At 44.0% G+C, this 24420-nt stretch overlaps 1 protein-coding gene across 2 annotated transcripts in view; it reads left to right on the top strand.

Annotated features, from left to right (window-relative positions):
• The first annotated feature begins 1909 nt into the window (after window positions 1-1909).
• Window positions 1910-24420, top strand: part of PHF20 (PHD finger protein 20) — a 148302-nt gene continuing 125791 nt past the window's right edge. For both annotated transcript variants that reach the window (XM_059133340.1, XM_059133339.1), the window contains exon 1: window positions 1910-2033. The gene's annotated coding sequence lies outside the window, so the exon portion shown is untranslated. The remainder of the gene's footprint in view (window positions 2034-24420) is intronic.

The following is a 24420-nucleotide window of genomic DNA, read 5'->3' as shown; positions in this document are numbered from 1 at the left end:
AGCTGAAGGCTTTGTTCCTAATTTCCCAGAACCTCTTCCTCTGCCCTGAGTTAATGGCCTCTTCAAGCCTCATTTGAAAAACATGTCTCCTATGGGTGTGGGACATAGAGAAGAATCTACTAGGGGTGCCTGGGTGGCTCAGTTGTTTAAACGTCTGCCTTCAGTTCAGACAATGATCCCAGGGTCCTGGGATTGAGTCCTGAGTTGGGCTCCCTAATCCTCCCTAATCATCAGGGAGCCTGCTTCTCACTCTCCCTCTCCCTCTGGCTTGTGCTCTCTCACTCTCTCTCAAATAAGTAAATAACACCTAAAAAGAAAAAAAAAACAACTCCTAAAAAATAAAAAAAAAAAGAATCTACTAATTTTTTTTCAATATCATTTTCTTTCCTTTCATTCCTTCGACAGATATACATTGAACATCTATTATTTGTCAGATTTGACAATTCAGTTGATAGAAGATAGTTCCTAACTCTAATTTAGGAAATAGACAAATACAATTAAGAGAATAAACAAATGAAATAATTAAAACTGTGTTAGTGCTTTGTTGAAAATGAACAGTAATTAGGTAGAGAGTAATTGTCATGGGGCAGGCATCTGATCCAGTGAAGGACTTTTAGATAATGTAGCTAAAGAGAGTCTCACTGAGGAGATGACAAACAGACCTGCATGATGAAGAGTCAGCTTTGGAAAAAGCAACGGCTTATTCAATGATCCAGCAGCTGGGAAGAATTTAGAAAGAACCATAGAAACTGACAGAAAGTCAGCATGGCCAGAGGATGAGCAACGCAGAAAGATGCAGGTGAATAGATTGGCTGTTTTAAGCAGGGCAGTGACATGATTGGATTTATATTTTAAGCAGTGCAATCTGGGGGCACCTGGGTGGCTCAGTGGGTTAAAGCCTCTGCCTTCGGCTCAGGTCCTGATCCCAGGGTCCTGGGATTGAGCACTGCATAGGGCTCTCTGCTCCGTGGGGGAGCCTGCTTCCTCCTCTCTCTCTCTCTGCCTGCCTCTGCCTACTTGTGATCTCTGTCTGTCAAATAAATAAATAAAATCTTAAAAAAAAAAAACAACAAAAAAGAAGTGCAATCTGGCTGCTTTGTCATTTCAATGTAAATTAAAGTCTTTATGGCCCTCATAAATAACACACGTTCAGCCTTTCTCCTTGGGACTTCCCAAGTCCCATTGGGAAAACATTTCAAACCCTTTTGGTGTGGCTGCAACTCCCACCTTGGTCCCCAGAGGCAAAATAGAGCTCCTCTCCACACTTAGCAGTTGGCATCCTTTCCTAGGAGTTAATGAGGCAAAGTGGAGGAGGTATTAGTGCAAAGACCCCGAGGCGGCAAGGAACCTGGTTTGAGCACTTGAAAGAGTTCGAGAACGTGGGAAAGCAGGATATGTGAGAATGTGAGAAAATCAGGTTAGGTTCAGACTTTGAAGAGCCTGGTTGATAGGCTACAGTGGAGATGAAACTTTCAACCTGAAGAACAGTGGGCAATGGGTTTTGAGCAGGGTTTGGCTGTGCTTATACTTGAGTTTTGAAAAGGTTCCATTGTCGGTGTGTGAAGAATGGATCAGAAGGGGAAAAGGGTAACGGGATGGAGGGCATCACCATCATCTAAGAGAGAGTGGCCTAGACTGGAGTGTCGGCAGTGGGATGGAGAAAAGTGGGAGGCTTCGAGATGTACTTAGGAGTCAAAATTGGCAGGTGACGGTTAGTGCCCAGTCCCAGGCTTCGTGTTACCTCGGTGGTTCTGGGTGAGTGGGGACTTCGTGCTCTGGATCAGGGCGCCGGCCTGGTTCCCGCGCGTCAGGGCAGTGGGCGTGGCCCGCGGGAGCCGTCTCCACGGGGATCAGGCGGGGCGGGGCCGAGGGCGGGGCAGCCGGGGCGCTGCGTCACTCAGTGGTGGCGATGGTGCGTGTGTGTGTGGGGCGGGGGATACGCTGGGCGCGTCCCGCGGGTCACGTGGTGCGCAGCACGCAGAGTCCTTCTGTCGGTTGGTCCTGGAGCGGCGCAGCCGGAGCGGGGCTGTGAGGTGAGCTCGCGGCGAGGCGCGGCGAGGAGAAGCCGGCTGGCCGGAGCCGGGTTGGGCCTGGTCCGCGCCGTGCGCGCGCTGTGCTAGCGGGAGCGGTGACGGCCGCCACCGCTGCTCCGGTCTCCTGCCCGGCCTCGCTCTCCGCCCGGCCCCGCTCGCCCAGCCCGGAGGGAGGCCCGGGGACCGCTGCTGAGAGCGTGGCGGGCGTGCGAGCGGCGCCCAATCCTCAGGGCTGCCCGAGGGAATGACGGCGGCCGCGGCCAATCAGCGCCGCCCGAGGGGGTTGGGCCGCGGGGTGCGGGTTCGGGGCGCGGAGCGGGCCGTGTTGGGGGTGGGGGGTAAGCGCTAGGGCTAGAGGCTGAGCTGTGTTGGCCCCGGGAGCTCCACCACCAGCCGCTGCTGTTACCTTGTGCTTTGGGAACGCGTTTTCTTTTATTGACTCTTTTAGCCTATTCTGGGGAGCACACCCCTTTCTCAAGCCCCTGACTATGGGAGTGTCCCTTTTCTCTCCATAGTTTAGAGAATGTGGTGCATCCCTTTCTTAAACTCCAGTCCTGGGGTTTTATCGTAATTTCCAAAGCCCCTCAAACTGAGGTTGTACCCCATTTCTCAGGCACCCCCCAAACTGGGAGGACACTCCCTTTACCTAGCCGCCAGTCTGAACACGCACTCCTTTCAAATTTTGGGGTTGGCCTCATTATTGACTCTCAAATCTGGGGTCCAGTAACCAAAGTTTTGTGGGTGCTTCTATACCCACAAATCCCAGAAGAATCCTATTCTCCAGGCCCTAGATCTTGCAACATGGTTTACAAAATTTCTTAAATTTATGGGCTGTTTCGTTTCCCCAGCCCTTGAAATCTGGGGGTGTGCCTCATTTCCAGAGTCTACTGAAAATGCGGTCCAAATCCTGAAGTTTAAAGATAGATATTTGTGGTTGCACAAATAAAGGAATTCACTGCTTTTTTCAGTCACTGTATTCTTGGGGTTGTACCCATTTTCATGAGTTCCTCAAATTGAACTATTTTGTTTCCTGGGGAGACTCATTTTAATATCTGAGAGTGTATTTATTTCCTGTGTCTCCAAAATATACCAAATCCATGCCTTTGGGTGCAGCCACCTTCCTGATACTTTTTAAATCCGGAGGACACATTTTTTTCTAAGTCCTCTCCTCTCATTCTGAGGCCATGATCCTTGGTTCTTGAGCATGCCTCCTATCCTTTTTAGCTTTTCTATCCAAGATATTTTCATTCTGCAGTTTCCTTTCCTCTTTGGAACCCCATTTCCCTTTTAGGTGCTCTCCCTGCTTGGTCAGGGCACCCATTTCCTCTTCCTTCCTCTGGTGAATGCATATCTTTCTTCAGCACAGCACTTTCTCTGCTTCTGCGGCCTTTTTTCTGAGCACACTTCCTATAGTCACACCTCCTGAATTCCCCTCCCCCAAGGAAAAGATTCCCCCTCCAAAAGGGTTCCTCCTTGTTGTCTTTCTATGTCTACTTTATCTTTTATCTTTCTGCTTTCTACTAACAGAAACTGTTACATCTTAGTTTGCCCTATCCATTTAAAAAAAAAAAAAGATTTATTTATTTATTTATTTGACAGAGATAAGTAGGCAGAGAGGGAGGCAGAGAGAGAGGGGGAAGCAGGCTCCCTGCTGAGCAGAGCGATGTGGGGCTCTATCCCAGGACCCTGGGATCATGACCTGAGCGGAAGGCAGAGGCTTTAACCCACTGAGCCACCCAGGCATCCCGCCCTATCCATTTTTCTGGTTTCTAACTCCCTTTGGACAGTGCTCTGCTTACTGGTGTCTGTAGAGATTTTTCCTTTTCTACTTATTCCTTGAGCTGGAGGTGGCCTCAAGTCCAGGACTGCCTGACTCTCTAGCACTGAATTTAAACTGGAAAGGAATCCCCTTGCATTTCTTTGGTTATTCACAGGGCTCTTAATCCTCCAGGTGGTTTGCTTCCTATAAGATTCTGATTAGATGTGTACTGTTTTCTCCTTTGCTTTCCCCCCCTATATTGGGAAAAAATTCTGAAGGAATTCTTCCAGTCTTGCTTCCAACTCATAAGCTTCCTCCCTACATTGGCTTTCTTCTTTCTTTTATCAAGAAAAGAGGTCATTTGGAGGAATCTCTTTGTCACTCTTTTTGTTCTTGTCCCTGAGGTGCAGGTGGGGGATGGATACTTATCTCTCCCCATCATTTTCTCACATGCCTGCCAAGCCTTGCTCCCATTCCCCACCTGAAAGTCTCCAAATATCTGGGACTTCTTGTCTTTTAAAAGCCTCTCAGTAGGTTCTTTCTTTTGTATTTCTCTCTGCCTTTCCAGATCTTACTCAGGGCTTCTCTGCCTGAACCCCTAACCGGATTAATTTCTCCACAGCTGGAATCCCAAGTGCTTATGGGATAATGATACCTCTGACCTTTCTCCCTTTTGGGAAGTACTTGAGTGTGCAGCTGTATGAGGCCTCGGTGGGGGAGAGAGTTTGGGCCTGAGAAGCTACACTGGCAGGATGAGGCAGAAAAGTACTGCATTTTCAGGACTACATCCTTCTGCATCTCATTTGGAGGTTGGATGTTTGCCAAGCACCTGCTTCTTAGGGATGCTGGGGGGTTTAATGATACTCCCAGGAACCTGTAGGAATTAATGGGGCTTGTGGAGAAGTGCTCTGAACTCAGTGTTGGAAGTTGCATAAAATTAACCATTATTATATTTTCAGAACAACTAAGCTGTTTTATATTTTATGTGTTTCAAAGCCCTAGAGCTAAGGTGTGTTATTTCAGGAAGTGAAATGGATACCACATTTAGATCATGTAGTTGTTAGTAAATACCAAATTGATTAAAAAACGCTGGAGGTCTCTCTGATCAGTACCTAATAAAATATGATCTACAGAAACTGAGAAGGTACATCATCTCTTTATATGCCTGTTTGGTATTGCTACATACAGTGCACCCTTAAAGTATTCTCTGTTGGTGCTTCTCAAACTTGAATGTGCATATAAATTGCCTCTGGGGGGAGGGTCTTGCTAACATGCTAATTATGATCTAGTAGTTTTAGGGTGCGGCCTCAGTATCTGCATTTCTGATTCCCAGGTGATACCAATATTATTGAACTACACTTTGAATAACAAAATTCTGTACACAAAACCAAGGATATTTCTGTGGATATAGGAAGGTGATGGTTAGCCTTATGCTGAGGTATTATTTTCCACTTAATCTTTTTTTTTAATATATTTTATTTTAAAATTTTATTTGTTTATTTGACAGAGATCACAAGTAGGCAGAGAGGCAGGCAGAGAGAGAGGAAGGGAAGCGGGCTCCCCGCTGAGCAGAGAGCCCCATGTGGGGCTTGATCCCAGGACCCTGGGATCATGACCTGAGCTGAAGGCAGAGGCTTTAACCCACTGAGCCACCCAGGTGCCCACTAATCTCTCTCTCTCTCTTTTTTTTTTTTTGGAGATTTTATTTGTTTCACAGAGAGAGAAGCAGGGAGAGTGGGGACACAAGCAGTGGGGGAGGGGAGAGAGAGAAGCAGGCCTCCTGCTGAGCAGGGAGCCCGATTTGGGGCTCGATCCCAGGACCTCAGGATCATGACCTGAGCCAAAGGCAAACGCCTAACAACTGAGCCACCCAGGCGCTCTTTCCACTTTCTCTTTATCCAGGCATGTCCCCTGAAGTTTGTACAAGGCCATGGTCCCTTTCTGAGGACTATTTGTTATACATAATTACAGTTAGTCTAGCATTTAGCTTTTTTTTTGTTTTTTTTTTTTAAGATTTTACTTATTTGACAGAGAGAACATAAGCAGGGGAAGGAGCAGAGGGAGAGGGAGAAGCAGGCCCAATGTGGGGCTCGAACCCAGATCCCTAGATCATGACCCGAGCTGAAGGCAGCTGCTTAACCAAATGAGCCACTCAGGAGCCCCTAGCATTTAGCTTTTATTATTTATTTATTTATTTTTAAGAAACTTTTATTTTATTTTTTTAAAGATTTTTATTTATTTGTATAACAGAGAGAGATCACAGGCAGGCAGAGAGGCAGGCAGAGAGAGAGAGGAAGGGAAGCAGGCTCCCCACTGATCAGAGAGCCCAGTGTGGGGCTGGATCCCAGGACCTGAGATCATGACCTGAGCCAAAGGCAGAGGCTTTATTTAACCCACTGAGCCACCCAGGTGCCCTGGCATTTAGCTTTTATTTATTTATTTATTTTAAAAAAGATTTTATTTATTTATTTGACAGAGAAAGAGATCACAAGTAGGCAGAGAGGCAGGTGGGGCGGTGAGGGGGGGGAAGCAGGCTCCCCACTGAGCAGAGAGCCCCATGTGGAGCTTGATCCCAGGACCCCGAGATCATGACCCGAGCCTAAGGCAGAGTCTTAACCCACTGAGCCACTCAGGTGCCCCGGCATTTAGCTTTTGAAACCATGGCTAAAATTTCTTTCCTTCTTTACTTTTTTTTTAAAGAATTTGTTTATTTTCGAGATGATTTATTATATTTTGAGAGAGGGAGAAAGAGCACAAGTCGGGGGAACAGCAAAGGGAGAGGTAGAAGCCGACTTCCCGCTAAGCAGGGAGCCCAACACGGGTCTTGATCCCAGGACCCCGAGATCATGACCTGAGCCAAAGGCAGACTCTTAACTGACTGAGCCACCCACATGCCCTGAAAGGCTAAAATTTCTTTCTTTCTTTCTTTCTTTTTTTTTTAAGATTTTATTTATTTATTTGACAGAGAAAGAGATCACAAGTAGGCAGAGAAGCAGGCAGAGAAAGAGGAGGAAGCAGGCTCCCTGCTGAGCAGAGAGCCCAATGCGGGCCTAGATCCCAGGACCCTGGGACCATGACCTAAGGTGAAGGCAGAGGCTTTAACCCACTGAGCCACCCAGGTGCCCATGGCTAAAATTTTTTTTTTTTTTTTAATTTCTTAAGGAGTTTGAATTTCTGTGTATTTTGTTAAATTCAAATGCTTAAATATTTTTTGCTTAATTTTGAACATAATTCTTATTTATACCCAACATGGGGCTCAAACTCAATGACCCCAGAATCAAGAGTCACGTGCTCTACTGACTGAGCCAGCCAGTTTTTGCAGTTGTGAACATAATTTTTTTTTTTTAAAGATTTTATTTATTTATTTGACAGAGAGAGACACAGTGAGAGAGAGAATACAAGCAGGGGGAGTGGGAGGGGAGAAGCAGGCCTCCTGCTTCATGACCTGAGCCAAAGGCTTGATCCCAGGCCCCGGATCATGACCTGAGCCACCCAGGCACCCCATGGACACAATTTTTAGAACGATTTAATTAATTAATTTTTAAAGATTTTATTTATTTGAGAGAGAGAGAGAGAGAGAGCATGAGAGGTGAGAGGTCAGAGGGAGAAGCAGACTCCCTGCCAAGGAGGGAGGCTGATGTGGACTTGATTCCAGGATCGTGACCTGAGCAAAAGGCAGTTGCTTAACCAGCTGAGCCACCCAGGTGCCCCGATTTTATTTCTTGTTATGAGAGAGGGAGGGAGAGGCAGACACCCTGCTGAACAGGGATTCCCTATGCATGGGCTAAGTCCCAGGATCCTGTGATCATGACCTGAGCAGAAGGCAGATTCTTAACCCACTGAGCCACCCACGTGTCTCTGAACGTAATTCTTTAAAAAAAAACTTTTTAAGGGGCACCTGGGTGGCTCAGTGGATTAAGCCGCTGCCTTCGGCTCAGGTCATGATCCCAGGGTCCTGGGATCGAGCCCCACATCGGGCTCTCTGCTCAGCAGGGAGACTGCTTCCCTTCCTCTCTCTCTGCCTGCCTCTCTGCCTACTTGTGATCTCTCTCTCTGTCAAATAAATAAATAAAATTAAAAAAAAAAAACTTTTTAAAAGATTTTATTTTTACTTATTTGACAGATAGAGATCACAAGTAGGCAAAGAGGCAGGCAGAGAGAGAGGGGGAAACAGGCTCCCTGCTGAGCAGAGAGCCCGATGCAGGGCTCTGATCTCCCAGGGACCCTGAGATCATGACCGGAGCTGAAGGCAGAGGCTTAACCCACTCAACCACCCAGGCACCCCTCCGTGTAATTCTTGATATAGAGTCTTGTTCTTCTTTCTTTTTAATTAAAAAAAATTTTTTTAAAGATATTTTTTATTTATTTGACAGTAAAATTTTTTAAAATTAAATTAAAAAAATTTTAAAGAATATTTACCTTTTTGAGAGTGAGAGAGAGTTTGTGCATGCACAAGAGCAGGGGGATAGAGAAGCAGACTCCCTGCTGAGCAGGGGACCCAACCAGGTTTGGATCCCAGGACGCTGGGATCATGACTTGAGCCAAAGGGAGGTGTTTCACTGACTGAGCCACTCAGGTGCGCCTCTTCTTCTTCTTCTTCTTTTTTTTTTTTTTAGATTTATTTACTTGCTTCTGGGGGGATTTGGGAACGAGGGCACACGAGGTGGCGGGAAAGAAAGGGAGACAGACTTCTTGCTGAATGGGGAGTCAGATGTGAGGCTCCATCCCAGGGCCCCAACATCATGACCTCAGCCGAAATCCAGGGTTGGATGCTCAACCGACTGAGCCACTGAGTCTTCTAGTGAATACTGCAGGGCTGATACAGTAGTTAGCCATCATGTCTCTCTAGGTCCTCACTTGTCATCCTACCATGGGTAGGGAGTATGAGATACCCCAAGTTAGCAGGGTCATATGTGGTCATATGTGTTGGAATTTCTAAAGAGTCCTTGGAAATGGGTCTGGGAAAGGCCGATGTCTGGACCTTGAATAGAAGCTGCAGAGCTTCACAGAGGCGAATGGTGGTGGGAAGATGGTATTTTTTTATGGCAGTCAGTCTTAGTGGATTTTTCCTCCCTAAATGTCTTAAGTCATCTGCACCTATTTCCCTGGCTGTCATCATTATGGCCTTTTTTCCAGCATGATCCTGTTCTGGGTCCAAATCAGGACAAACCTGAATGACTAGACTGTTTTGTGTCCCGTGCCTCCCCCCTCCCCCCTCATCCCTCACATGAATGTCAGATCCTCTTCAGTAACGGATTTGATCTGGATTTGGCCCTAGTCCCAGCTCTTCCACTCACTGTGAGACCTCAGGCAAGTCACTTAATGCTACTGGGCCCCATTTTCCCCAGTTGTAAAATGAGGTACTGATTATCTCCAAGGTCTACCCTGCTCTGAGTCTTTGTCAGTATCTTGCTCAGAAACCCAGTGTCTGTGGGAGCTTGTTGTTAGCAGATCTGATTTCCTTCACGTGCTCTGTTGGGCAGGCTGCCAATCATTCCCTTGTCCGAGTCACTCCTGTCACTGCCTCTTTTCTAGCTTAGGCAGGCAGCTTGTCCTCACACCCAGCTTCAGCATGCTTCTGCCTCCATGTCCTCTGCCAGTTTCATGCTTGATTTCATTCAAAATTGCCTCAACTTCTCACTGTTACTAAGTGTTCCTTCAGTGTTAGGTGCTTCCTGAATCACTAGGAGGGACTCTTGTAGTTTACACTACAAGTATTTTGGTAAGTTCTCTCCTCTGATATTTATTTATTTATCCGGCAGAGAGACACATAGTAAGAGAGGGAACACAAGCAGGGGGAGTGGGAGAAGGAGAAGCAGGCTTCCTGCCGAGGAAGGAGCCCAGTACTGGGCTCTATCCTGGGACCCTGGGATCATAACCTGAGCTGAAGGCAGAGGCCTAATGACTGAGCCACCCAGGCACCCCTCTGATATATACTTAAAAAGTGTTTTCTCCTCTCCACCCCAGCTTGCTTGCTTGCTTCCTTACAGATTTTTATTTATGAGAGAGAGAAAGAACTCTAGAGAGAGCACAAGTAGGGGGAGGTGCAGAAGGAGAGGGAGAAGCAGGCTCTCTGCCTCTCATTACCCTACGATCATGACCTGAGCCAAAGGGAGACACTTAACTGACTGAGCCACCCAGGCACCTCCCATCCCAGCTTTCTTTTTGGCTTTGAATTAGCAGCGTGGGCAGAATGAAATTTAAAAGTGGAGCAGGTAGTTTGCTTTTGGCTGGAGTTTGGGGAAAGTGAGATGTAATGCTTTTAGTCCTCTTCCAAAGGTCTTCCATATCTGTGGGGGATCAGCCACTTGGTACTTCTCCCAGGATTTTAAAGGTGCTCAAACTCCCTATCTGAAATTTGAAAGTGTATCCTGAGTGCAAGCATTATTTAAAAATGACTTCCAAGTGCTTTTTTCCCTAACAATATGCTCATAAAGCTCCAGACGAGAAATTGCCAAGGACAGTGATAAGAAATCTAGATTTCAAATAACTTCATCAGTGAGTGAAACTGTTCTTTGAGAACACCTGATTATTCCTAAAGGCAGTTGCTGACACTGCTGGAAATCAAGGCTCAGGGTGGTATATAACTCTCTAACCTCCCTTCCTCACCCGTCTCTATAGGAGCTACTGGGGGAGGATTACATTTTTCATGATAAACATTCTTTAGGCCAAAATGTGTGCTTACTTAGAGCCTCCTAGGTTAGATTGTAAGCTCAGAGAAAGGCAGGATGTACCTATCTTATTCATCTCTCTTAGCAATTGCCCCTTATGGGTTGTTGACTGGCTAACCTTTACTTAGGGTAACCTATTGAACATTGAAACCCTGATTTGTAATGCTGGGACAACTTTGCTAGATCTTGGACTAGGTATCCAACTGTTCTTTGCTTTCTTTGACCAAATAATGGAAGTAATGAGCTTGCAGAAATCCCATAAAATTTTAGGAGCCTGGTGTGAGTCACCAAGCATAAGTAGGGCACTTTGTATGAAAGGGAGGTGGTGTCTGGATCCATTGACTTTGTTGAAGGAGGGAGAGAAGTGTGGGGAAGGATTTAAGATGGTTTGGGTGCTCCTGGCTGGTTCAGTCTGTAGAACATGTGACTCTTGATCTCAGGATTGTGAGTTCAATCCCTACATTGGGCGTAGAGTTTACGTTAAAAAAAAAAAAAAAAATGATGGTTTGATCTGATGAGAGCTTATCCCATGTCAGAAACATAATCTTAGGATTTTATTTTTTTAATTCTTTATTTTAATTTTTAAAAAAGATTGTATTTATTTGAGAGAGAGAGAGTGCATGTGCGCAAGTGGGGGGTTATAGGCAGAGGGAAAGGGAGAGGCAGACTCCCCACTGAGCAGGGAGCCCAACAAGGGGCTCTATGGCAGGACCACAGGATCATGATCTGAGTGGAAGGCAGACACTTAACCGACTGAGGCACCCAGGTACCCTATTTCTTAATCTTTATTATTTATTTATTTTTTTCTTTAAGATTTTATTTATTCATTTGACAGAGAGAGAGTAGAAGCAGGGGGAGCAGCAGGCAGAGGAGAGGAAGAAACAGGCTCCCCAGTGAACAAGGAGCCCAGTGTAAGGCTTGATCCCAGGACTCTGGGATCATGACTTGAGGTGAAGGCAGACTGTTAACCTACTGAGCCACCCAGGCACCCCATTTCTTAATCTTTAAAATGGGAGTCAGGAAACCTAATGTACAAGGTTATCAAAACTTGGTAAACTGTGAAGAGTTGAGTGTATATTACTGTTCTGTTTTATTCCTCACAGATTGTTTTAAAAATCCCTTCATGTTATTTGTTAGTTTGTATTTTATCTGTAACTATCAGTAGAGAAGGAAAAGACACTTTTTTTTCATTTTTACACAGAATTTAAATAGTAATCCCTTAATATCAGTGTGCAGATATCCCAAAGGCTTCATTTATTTATTTGTATTTCCAAAGGCCCTATTTTAATTTTTATTTTTTAAAAGATTTTTATTTATTTATTTGAGAGTGAGATAGTGAGAGATTGCGTGAGAGAGGAGAAGGTCAGAGGGAGAAGCAGACTCCCATGGAGCTGGGAGCCCGATACGGGACTTGATTCTTGGACTCCGGGTTCATGACCTGAGCCAGAAGGCAGTTGCTTAAACAACTCACTCAGGCACCCCAAAGGCCCTATTTTTAAAAGTAGTGTGAGTGTAGTGGGTCTCCGAAGAGGTTCTGCTTCCCAGATCCCAGCTCTTCCACCTAATCAGGTGACCATGGACAATTTAGTTGCTCTAAGCCTCCTTTCTCTCAGCAAAATGGGATAATACTGCCAACTCTGCGATGCTGGGAATATGGTATTTGTCAGGGATTTAGCCTGTGGTGAAGTAAATGTAAGCCATTTCCTGGTATTAATAATAAAGGCCAGGAATAAAAGTTAATATTTAAAGAATAAGGTAATGAATTAGTTAACTATTAAATATTTTATTTGTCTTTAAAACCCCATAAGCAGTGAAACCATTGTAATTCAGGTAAATGTCTTTGGAGGCCCGTGGAGTAATGACTCCATATTCAAATTGTTTTATTTTGTAAAACAATGATACCTCAAGTAAGGAGTCCTATAAGAACAGTTTAGGTATGTTTAAAAAAAGACTTCCTTGCGTGCCTGGGTGGATCAGTCCGTTAAGCATCGTTCTTGGTGCAGGTCATGATCTCACGGGTTGTGAGATAGAGCCCTGAGGGAAGGGTGCCGGTCCTTTCTGGGGAGCCTGCCTGAGAGTCCTCTGCCTCTGTCCCTCCCCCTACTTGGGAGTGCCTGCATGTGGGCACTCTCTTCTCTCTCTCTCTCAAATACATAACTGAATCTTAAAAAAAAATGAAAGGCTCTCTCCTCTGAAAGGAAATCACACAAACCCACTCCACATCTACCAACATTTATAGACCGGAGCCTCCCCCTGACTGAAAAACGAATACAGCTTTTCTTAGGCCCCAGAAGCAAAATTGTGGTCTGTCTTCAGGTGCCTCATTCCCTGTGCCTTGCCTTCCTCCCATACCCCTGAGGAGTAATAAGGGTTCCTTCATTTACCCATGGGTAGCACTTTCAAAGAGCCTCCACATGTTGTCCTCTTGAGTCTCTACTTCCTTCTAGGGGAGTGATACTTGTCTTTTTCCTTGTTTTTATTCTGCCAGTGAGGAGGTTGACATTTAAGAAGCACCTGACCACCACGTAAGGGCACACTGCTTGTTAAATGCTGGGGCTGCCTATGAGGGAGTTGAGGACTTACGATAGATCACTCAGAGACAGGCAGTTTCAGGATAGAGTGCTGAGTGCTGTGGCCTGGAGAACAGGCCAGACTGCCATGGGGGAATATTGTAGTGGGATGCTGGCCCAGCCAGCCCTTCAGGGAGGTAGACTGGGCAGAGAAAACAGCTTGTTCGAGCAAAGGTCTGGGAGGTTGGAACTGTAAAGAATCTGGCTGTGTGTGTGGCTGTAAGAGCAATAATACTCTGAGAGCCCAAGTAATTTCTCTCTTCACAATACCTGTATGAAGGTATGAAGTTGGTACTGGTACTATTCCTGTTTTACAGGTGAGGAGCCTGAGGCTCATGGAGAAAATGACTTGCACAAGGTTATCTAGAAAATACTGGAGCTGGAATTCAAACCCAGCCTGTCTCACTCCAGAGTTCTGGCCCCTAATGCTGTGTGTCACTGCCCCCTCTGCTAAGCTTTTCTACTCTCCTCGTGAGCACCCATCTTTAGAGATTTCTAGGTTGCTTTGGTCACAATGGCTAACTTCACTCAGCCTTAATGGTATACTGAATAGCTTGAACTTGTTCCATGGGGGAACTACTGAGCTGTGTTTTTTTTTTTTTTAATTGAGACATAATTGACATATGACCCAAACTGATAGATTGATTTTATTTTATTTAAAGATTTTATTTATTTAATTGACAGAGAGCGAGCATAAGCAGGGGAAGCAGTAGGCAAAGGGAGAGGTTGAGAAGCAGAGCAGGAAGCTCTATGTGGGTCTCAATGTGGGGCTCCATCCCAGGACCTTACGATCATGACCTGAGCCAAGGCAGCCACTTAAAGACTGAGTCAGCCAGGAGCCCCCAGAAATTTATTTTAGAGTGGGGAGTCTACTTCTCCCTCTGCCTGGCCCTCCTCCTGCTTGTGTGCTCTCTTTTCTCTCTCTGATAAAATCTTAAAAAAACTAAAATGAGAATCATCATCATCATCACTACAGATGTATAAGGTAGACACTAAATGAGATGGTGCTTATATAAAGCATTTAGAGTAGTATCTGTAGTAAAACAGGCAGTCAGAAGATGTGAGTTTATGAGACAGTATTGATTTGGATCTGGGAGGGTGTGGCTAGGGGGCTTTGAGCTCCACTGAAAGCTGTTGTAGTAATTGGATTGGATCCGATGGGGGCCTGAAGTGGGAGAAGGTGTTACAAAGTGGTGAGTATGAGGGGGAGGCAAAGGTGATATCCGTATTTCTAGCTTGGCACATTGGTCGGTCTTGGGCCTTAGACTCTGATGAGGAGAAAAGGAACTTGTGAGGGTCGGATGATTAGCTCAGTGAAGTTGAGTAAGGTGCCAAAGGTCATAAAACAAATACATTCTGGAGCCCAACCAGTACAATAGGCCTTTTCCACTGCTTCTGGGAAGAGCACCGATTTGACCAACTCATTCTCAGTAATTTGGAATAAGTAAACTCTATCTGTGTTTGCTCTCTGTCTGAATTTTAATTGTGGAAGGAAAAGCTTGGCTCTTGGGGAAAGCATTTCAAGTATCCATAAAGAGGGTAAGGGAATTTTTGGTCTATTTTTTTCTTTCCTTTCTCCTTTCCTTTTTTTCCTTTTTTTTAAGTTAAAGATATTTATTTATTTATTTATTTGGCAGAGAGAGAGAGACAGTGAGAGAGAGAACACAAGCAGGGTGAGAGGGAGAAGTGAGCTCCCAAGCAGGCTTTCTGCTGAGCAGGTAGCCCATTGTGGGGCTCTATCCCAGGATCCTGGGATCATGACCCAAGCCAAAGGCAGACTGAGCCACCCCAGTGCCCCACCTTTCTCCTTTCTTAATCTCACTCCCTCTCCTTTGCTTACTTCCTAACCCCTTCAAATAAAAGAGGTTAATTCAGCTCTCACAGGGTGACCTGCGAGGAGCCTGAGAAATGGAACTGGTCTTTGCATGAGATCCAGTCTTCCTTATGTGTCCTTGAGGAAACCAGGGTATTGGTGGAGGGGCCCTTGCTCCCACTTGAACCAATTTTTCATCTCCCTGGGACTAGAGACATGTTTCTTATGTTTTTTAGTATATTGATACTATCTGTTAATATTTCATGATAATATTGACTAGAATGTAGTCCTTTGTGTCTGATGTCCTTTCTGCTGCTACTACTACTGTTACACAACCATTTTATCTTCAGTACTGAATATTTGGTCTTTATTGTGCTGAGTATTGGGCATCTATTAGCTTACTTATTCCTCATAACAACCCCAGGAGGTAGGGGTTGATGGACAGAGAGAGGCTCAGTGATTTTTCTCATCTTAACTCTGCCAGACAATTAGTGGAGCCAGGATTGGTGAGAATCTGAGTCTAAAACCCGACTATGCTCCCATCCCTAAGCATTTCTGACCGTCCTCTAAGACAGAACTTTGGCAGAGTCCCCTTGGAAACTTCTTCCTGTGAGAGTAAGGTGTCACTGGACCTGCTGTTACTGTTTATGCTTTTATGGGACCACACTGTGGGTGGCAGGCAAGTCACTACCTCCTCTGCACCGGGCTGTGAGGGAGAGGGAACTTCATTCCCACCTGAGGCATCTTGCCTGACTTTGCCTTTGCCTAGAATTTTTCCCCTAGATCTTAACTTATATGGTTGTCTCCTGGTCATTTAGATCTCTGTCAGATCTCAGCTCAGGAGAGTCCTTTTGTAACAACCTTATCTAAAGTAGTCCTCCTAAGTCACTGGTTCACATTATTTTGTTGGGTTTTCCCTCAGGGTGCTTATCCTGCCAGAGCTTATCTTCTTTGTATTTTGTTTATTGCCTGCCTTCCTTGCTGGAGAACAGGGTTGTGGTAGTCATGTCCTCTCAGTATCTCTCTGCAGCACTCGGCATATCGCTTTCAAGAAATACTTTCTGAGGGACACCTGGGTCGGTAGGTGGGTTGGCTCAGGTTGTGATCTCAGGGTGATAGGATGGAGCCCTGTGTCCGGCTCTGCACTCAGCATGGAATCTGCTTTTCCCCTCTCCTTCTGTTTCTCTCTCCACCCCCAGCCCTGCTCAAATAAATGAAATCTTTTTTTTTTTTTTTTTTTAAAGATTTTATTTATTTATTTGACAGAGAGAGATTACAAGTAGGCAGAGAGGCAGGCAGAGAGAGAGAGAGGAGAAAGCAGGCTCCCTGCCGAGCAGAGAGCCCGATGCGGGACTCGATCCCAGGACCCTGAGATCATGACCTGAGCCGAAGGCAGCGGCTTAACCCACTGAGCCACCCAGGCGCCCCTAAATCTTAAAAAAAAAAAATTATCGAATGAAGGAGACATAAAGATCGAAGCTGGTGTTTTGCTTGAAGTATCCCTCCATTGAAAAGCAGTTACATTAAGTTTCAGAGGCACTACCACCATTAAATGGAGGTTGAACGCAAGCCTGTTGGTAAGCACTGTTAGGTTGTCACAAAGCTTGTGCCATAGTTTCTGGTGATTGACATTCTTTGCTTGAGTGTCCCTGGGTTTATTTTCCCCTGATTCTGTCTCAGCTGACTCGTTAAAAGATCTTGTTCTATATACCCATCTATCACTTTAATTGTTTATTACTTTGAGCCCTCAGTTCCTTCTCCTTGAACACAATGGGGTTGCTGAGGGCAGGACCTCCAGTTACCATGGCTACAGTACTCTTTCACCTCTCCCAAAATAAAACCCAGAGTCCTTGTCAGGACAACATAAACTGTAAGTGTATTATGAATTAGGGAAATGCTGCTGCCATTTTTTTGAGTACCTACTTTGTGTTCCTACAAATAGGGACTTTGCACATCTTTCTCACCTAATCCTTAAAGCATCCAGCATAGGTGCCATTATTTATTTATTTATTTATTTATTCATTATTTTTTAAAGATTTTATTTACTTACTTGACAGGCAGAGATCACAAGTAGGCAGAGAGGCAGGCAGAGAGAGAGAGAGAGAGAGAGGAGGAAGCAGGCTCCCCGCTAAGCAGAGAGGCCTATGCGGGGCTTGATCCCAGGACCCGGGGACCATGACCTGAGCTGAAAGCAGAGGCTTTAACCCACTGAGCCACCCCCAATCGCCCCCAATAGGTGCCATTATTAATTCTCATTTGATAAGTTAAGAAACAGAAACCGAAGATGTAGCTCATAAACAAATATGTGGTAGTGGTTGAGAATCTGGAACCATAGGGCTTATGGCTCAATCATGACACAGCCTCTTAATATATGGGTGTTCTAGGATATCCCTAGCATTCCTTTGTTCCTCTGTTCCTCATTTTTACAGTGAGAATTAATAATGATAGCTACTTCTGTAGTTGCTATAAGGATTACATGACTTAATATGTGTAGAGTTAACTATTATAATTATCATTATAAATGTTTTTTACGTAGGTATTATTAGTGTGCTCAAGGATATTTTCTATCTGTTCTTTTGTAAAGTTAGTTCACATCCTTGCCATTTTATTTTTTCCTTCATTTATTATGCATCTTTTGAGCATCGTCATTCCTTTCCCTAATGGAGCTTAGGGAACCCACTACATTAGGTTTTATTTAAATATTCTCTTGGATTTTGTTTGTTTTTTGTTTGAGAGAGAGCAGAAGTGGGGGGGGGGTAGGGAGAGAGAGGGAGGAAAATGCCAAGGAGACTTGATTTCATGACCCTGAGATCATGACCTGAGCCCAAACCAAGTCAGAGGCTTAACCAACTGAGCCCCTAGGTGCCCCAATATTCTCTCTCTCTCTCTCTCTCTCTCTCTTTTTTTTTTAAAGATTTTATTTATTTATTTGACAGAGAGAGAGAAAGAGGTCAAGCAGGGAGAGTGGAAGAGGAAGAAGCAAGCTCCCTGCTAAGTAGGGAGCCCGATTCGAGACTCAATCTCAGGACTCTGAGATCATAACCTGACCCGAAGGCAGTCATCTAACCAACTGAGCCATCCAGGCATCCTTACTTTCTTGTTTTTAAACATATGAACTATGAACTATGTCTAGTTTCTCCAGAGTTTTATCTAAAGAGCTATTGTGGGTTTTTTATTTTTTTTATTTTTTTTTATTTTAACAAATGACTTATTTTTATCCTGGGTTAGTAATCTTCATGTTGAAGTTACTGAGTCCAAGTGTATAAGCAGTTTTATAGCTTGTTCCTTGCTTGCAGATTGAAGTAATAAAAAAAGAGGGCCATGGTCAGGGCCCTAGGCAGTGGTTGAAATGTTCAGTTTCCTTACAGTTGGGCCCATCTTAGGTTTTGTCTTTTCTAAAAAAATTAAATATTTCTGCTTGTTATGTAATGGTGTGAGAATTCTGACACAACATTTGAAAAGCATCCAATTATTTAATCTTCCTGCTTATATTCAAATTATGTTTATATCTAAAGGCATGAATATAATAAGCATAGTAACAGCTTTGGTAGGGGAGAGAAGAAGGGCCTTTTGAGAAGGGGTTTTGTGTATCTCTGGGAGAATCCTGTTATAAGAGGGATCTTTCCTGATTTTTTTTCTTTTTTTAAGATTATTTATTTATTTATTTGTCAGAGAGAGAGAGAGAGAGAAAGTCACAGAGAGAGCGTGCGCACGTGAGCCCAAGAAGGGGGACCGAAGCAGAAGGAAAAGCAGGCTTCCTGCTGAGCAAGGAGCCCAAGGCGGGACTACATTCCTGGACCCTGGGATTATATGACCTGAACCAAAGGCAGGCAATTAACTGACTCTGCCACCCAGGCATCCAGGGATGTCTCCTGCTTCGGAGGACCTCTGAAGTTGCTAGCTTCTTTGCACCTCAGTTTTCTTTCTGTGCCATAGGAACATCATATATAGTTCTCACTAGATCACTTGGCAGTTTTGAAGATCTGATAAGACAGTGTATGAATGAAAGGACTTTTGTATATTTATTTATTTTTTAAATTTTTTTTAAAAGATTTTATTTATTTATTTGACAGAGAGAGATCACAAGTAGACAGAGAGGCAGGCAGAGAGAGAGAGAGGGAAGCAGGCTCCTCGCTGAGCAGAGAGCCCGATGCGGGCCTCGATCCCAGGACCCTGAGATCATGACCCGAGCCGAAGGCAGCGGCTTAACCCACTGAACCACCCAGGCACCCCAAGGACTTTTGTATATTTAAATAATATTTTTTAAAAATACAAAGAAGTAATAAAGAATAATAAAGAAGTAATCCAAAATTAAAATCTTACCATTATTCCTTTTAATGGCTGTACCACATTCTGTTGTATAGATGAACCATAATTCATTTAACAAGGCCTCTTATGATGGACATATTAGCTGCAGAAATTGCAGAACTATATTGATCATGTTACAGGTAATTTGACAGACTTTGGGGAATGTATCTGTAGGGTAGGTTACTGGCAGTGGGACTGCTGGGTTGCAGATAGGTGTATTTTTTGTTTAAGCAGTTTCTATTCCAAACATGGGGATTGAACTCATGACCCTGGGATCAAGAGTCACATGCTCTTCCAACTGAGCCAGCCAGGACCCCATGTGTATTTTTGTAGATAGTGCCAAGTTGCCTCTAGAAAAGCTTTTCCAATTAATGCTTCTACCAGCTATGCATAAGGATGCTTTTTTCTTCTCATCCTTGTAAACGCTGGTTATCCCCCCTTCAAATTTTTTGCCTTAGAACTGAAAAATTGTTATTTTGATTTATATTTTCTTTAATTTAGGGTGACTTTATATAGATGGAATATAATATGCTATTACACCTTCATTTTATCTACTGCTCCCCAATACTTTATTATTTCTTATACTTTTCCCACTTTTAAGTAAGTTGTCTTTTTTGTTCTTGGTGTGTATGTACTTTTTGTTAATATAGGAAGTTAGCTCCTTGTCATATGCGTTGTAGCTATTTCCCGTTTCTGAAAGTGCCTTTTAAACAGTATTACACAGCATACACTAAAGCTTTCATTATTATTGATAACAGGAATGTTGACTATGAGTACTGTATTTAAGGAAATAAGGCTTTATGTGTCCTTTGTGGCACTGGATTCCCATTAGAGGGAAATTTAAGTGTAAAGGAGCAATTTAAAGGTCTGTCAAGGTCTTTAAAATGGAATCCTATATAAATACAGATTGCATAAGATTTTTTTCTGTTAGTTTTCCTCCATGTCCTTATTGAACATATTCCCTTTAACTCCTAATTCTGGAAGCTGGAGATTTTTGGAAGAATAAGCTAAGGCCCTGAAGAATGGATAAGTTGAAAGCTATAGAATCTTGGTCCTTTTGTATCTTAAGAACAATCTGTGTTTAAAACTAAATGTGGGGCATCTGGGTGGCTCAGTGGGGTGCCTGGGTGGCTCAGGCTCAGGTCCTGGGATCGAGCCCCACATGGGGCTCTCTGCTCAGTATGGAGCCTGCTTCCTTCTTCTCTCTCTGCCTGCCTCTCTGCCTACTTGTGATCTCTGTCAAATAAATAAAGTCTTAAAAAAAAAAACAAAAACAAAACCTAAATGTGAGAAGTTAAAAAAAAAAGGTACTTCTTAGGTAACTTTTTTTTTTTTTAGTTCCTGCATCTGTCTTGAACTCTTTTTTATTTGTTAGTGTTGTTGTCACATTAACTTGAGACTTTGTGGTGCCTGGCTGCCTAAGTCCATAGAGCATATAACTTAACGATCTCAGGGTTGTGATTTCAAGCCCTCTGTTGGGTGTAGAGCTTGCTTAAAAATTTTTTTTTTTTTAAGATTTTATTTATTTATTTGACAGAGAGAGATCACAAGTAGGCAGAGAGGCAGGCAGAGAGAGAGAGGAGGAAGCAGGCTCCCTGCTGAGCAGAGAGCCCGATGCGGGACTCGATCCCAGGACCCTGAGATCATGACCTGAGCTGAAGGCAGCGGCTTAACCCACTGAGCCACCCAGGTGCCCAAGCTTGCTTAAAAATTTAACAACAAAATTAAATTGAGACTTTTAGATAATTTCTTGGGTGTCATCCCCCTTGCCCCTTGTTAGAGTTTGTTCATCTCTTTCCAGTGTTTGTGTGTGTCTTTCTGGGTGGACTGTAGCAGGGACTAAATTGGATTTCTTATTCCTAAATTTCAGCACAATGCAATACCGATAGTACTTACTAAGGAATTGTTGAATGATTTAATGTGAAATAAAAAAACAAATGCTGCCACCCCAGAGGAGAAGAGGGAAGGTTTGGGAATGGGACACAAAAGTCAGATTAATCCTTCTTCTTATTTGTTGTGGTATGGATGTAGTGTAGGAATTTAGGTGAGAGGTTTGCTGGGTTGAGGTCTGGAGTCATGGCCAAGAAAGATTCTTGAGATGTCCTTGATGCAAAATGGTGTTTTTTTAAAAAGAATGGGGACAGGATCCATGGGCAGGAAGAGCTGCTGCACTAGGGTTGTAAGGGGTGGCTGATTATATACTTGGAGTTGGGGGAGGCAAGGAAAAAGGAAGATGTCCAAGATGACTTTCCTATGCTCCGGAGGCCTTGCTAATTTCAAGCTATGGTGGTTTTTCCTTCCCGTTAACATTAAGATAGCTGGGAGCTTCCTGGAAGAGTGGTAGGCTTAACTCCACCCAGGAGTGGGGGTGAGGGGAGAGGTTGCAGGGTGTTAGCTTATTCTTTGTCTTCAGCTAGTCTTCTGCTCCCTCATCAATACCAAAGTGAAACTTAAAACAAGTGGGTCAGAGTTAGAATGAAACAGGCTTTAGTTTAGTTCATGGTAAGGAAAACCTTCTGACAATTCAGTCTTAAGAGGAATTGTTTCTTTCTTTCCTTTGAGCTCTTGGGAATGATCTGCTCATCTTCATTCAATTACTGCCTTCCACACTCCCATATTTTAATGGAAGGTCTGCTAGAGTACATGGGGAGAATTCGTGTGGTGAAGGAATTAATTTAGAAATCAAGCAGACCTGAGCTTTTGTTCTGGGGCTTGTCACTTAGCACCTGAACCCTAGCCAAATTACTTTAAGCATAATTTCCTCATTTGTGATAATAGAATTATTAGCAGCTAATAACTCCTTTATACTCCTTACTTTGCACCAGTCCTTTGCTCCTTAAATGGATTATCTCATTTAATCCTCACACCCATTGTTATCACCACTTTAACCCCTTTTAAGGAGAGGAGACAAATTCAGAGGTGTTAAGTAATTTACCCAAATTCATTCAGCTAGTATGGGGTGGATCTGGGGATTCAAGGCCAAGCATTTAGTCCTATTACATTATATACATAGTCTCTATAAAAGTGAGCTGTTTCCCTACATAAAGTCTGACAAATAGTGGGAGCTTAGTGAGTGTTCATTGCCACTCTGCCTTTCTTCTTGTTTGGCATCACTTTTTTTTTTTTTTTTTTTTTGATTTTTTAATTTTTAAGTAATCTCTATACCCAGTTTGGGGCTGGAATTTACAATCCCAAGATCAAGAGTTGTATGCTCTACTGACTGTGCCAGCTAGGCAGCTCTGGCATTACTTTTTCATATAATCTAGGAGGCCAAACTATAAATCTGTATATTACTTATGCATGAAGTCAGAGATAAAAAGATAGATAATTTGAGGTGGTATTTGTCAGTCAAGCCAAAATTAAAACTTTTAAAAAAAGATTATTTATTTATTTTACTGAATGAGAGAGGGAACACAAGCTAGGGGACCTGGAGAGGGAGAAGCAGGCTCCCTGCTGAGCAGGGGGGCTTGATCCCATGTTGCTGGGATCATGACCTAAGTTGAAGGCAGATACTTAATGACTGAGCTACCATGCCCAAAATGAAAACTTAGACTGATTGGATTTACTTATCAGATTTGATACCTCATTTTCTTTCTTTCTTTTTTTTTTTTTTAAAGATTTTTTTAAATTTATTTATCAGAGAGAGAGGGGGAGAGAGCGAGCACAGGCAGACAGAGTGGCAGGCAGAGGCAGAGGGAGAAGCAGGCTCCCCGCTGAGCAAGGACTCCATCCCAGGACGCTGGGATCATGACCTGAGCTGCCCAACCAACTGAGCCACCCAGGCGTCCCAGATACCTCATTTTCCTTGAGAGTGTAAAGGGTAAAGTCAGCTAGACCTCTGACTCTCCCATTCCTAGGGTCCTTATACTGGAAACACTCTTAACATAATAGCTTTCCAGTTTCTTAGAATGTTTCAGTTCCTTAGTATTCGACTGTCAACCATTTCTGCCTTCATTTGAAGTGTGTGTTCCCTGGGATCAGCCCTTCCAAATTGGTTATGTAATGGGTAGCTCAGCTTTCAAATTACATGGTTCTTTTTTTCTTCTTATAGAAAATTTCCATTGTGAAAATCTTCAAATTTATGAAACTTTATTTATTTATTTATTTTTAAAAAGATTTTATTTATTTGAGAGGGAGAGAGAGCACAAGCAGGGGGAGCAGCAGGCAGAGGGAGAAGCAGGCTCCCTGCTGAGCAAAGAGCCTGACATGGGACTTGGTCCTAGGACCCTGGGATCATGACCTGAGCTGAAAGCGGACACTTAACTAACTGAGCCACCCAGGTGTCCCTGTGAAACTGTTTAAAAGGAAAAGTACAGGGGCACCTGGCTGACTCAGTTGGTAGAGCATGTGACTCTTGATCTCAGGTTTGTGATTTCAAGTCCCATGTTGAATGTAGAGATCACTTAAAAAAATTAATAAAGGAAAAGAACAATCACCTACAACCTGTTTTTTCCTACCAGCCTTTTTTTTTTAAATTTAAGATTTTATTTATTTATTTGACAGAGAGAGATGACAAGCAGGCAGAGAGGCAGGCAGAGAGAGAGGAGGAAGCAGGCTCCCTGCTGAGCACAGAGCCCAATGCGGGGCTCGATCCCAGGACCCTGAGATCATTACCTGAGCCGGAGGCAGCGGCTTAACCAACTGAGGCACCCAGGCCCCCCACCTACCAGCCTTTTTAAAAAATATTTTACTTATTTGAAAGAGCGAGAGAGGGAGAAAGAGAAAGAGTGCTGAGAGGGGGGAGGGGCAGAGGGACAGAGAATCTTAAGTGGGCTCCACCAGTGCTGAGCCTGATGTGGGGCTGGATCTCATGACCCTGAAGTTATGACCTCAGCCAAAATCAAGAGTCTGGTGCTTAACTGACTGAGTCACCCAGGTGCACCTAAACACACATGAGTTTTAAAGATTTATTTAATTTATTTTAGATAGATAGTATGTGCACAAGCAGGGAGAGGGGCATAGAGAGGGGGAGCCCAACATGGGACTTGATCCCAGCACCCTGTGATCATGACCTGAGCTGAAACCAAGAGCTGAATGCTTAATTGGCTGAGCTACTCAGGTGTCCCAAACATACATGAGATGTATATATGTATGTATTTACTTATTTATTAAAGATTTTATTCATTTGACAGAGCACACAAGCAGGGGGAGCGGCAGGCAGAGGGGGAAGCAGACCTCCTGCTGAGCAGGGAACCTGACATGGGGCTCAGTCCCAGGACCCTGGGATCATGACCTGAGCCCAAGGCAGACGCCTAACTGACTGAGC

This window comes from Mustela lutreola, chromosome 9 (genome assembly GCF_030435805.1).
Source record: "Mustela lutreola isolate mMusLut2 chromosome 9, mMusLut2.pri, whole genome shotgun sequence".
NCBI classification, from domain to species: domain Eukaryota; kingdom Metazoa; phylum Chordata; class Mammalia; order Carnivora; family Mustelidae; genus Mustela; species Mustela lutreola.
This window is presented reverse-complemented; position numbering and strand designations above follow the sequence as displayed.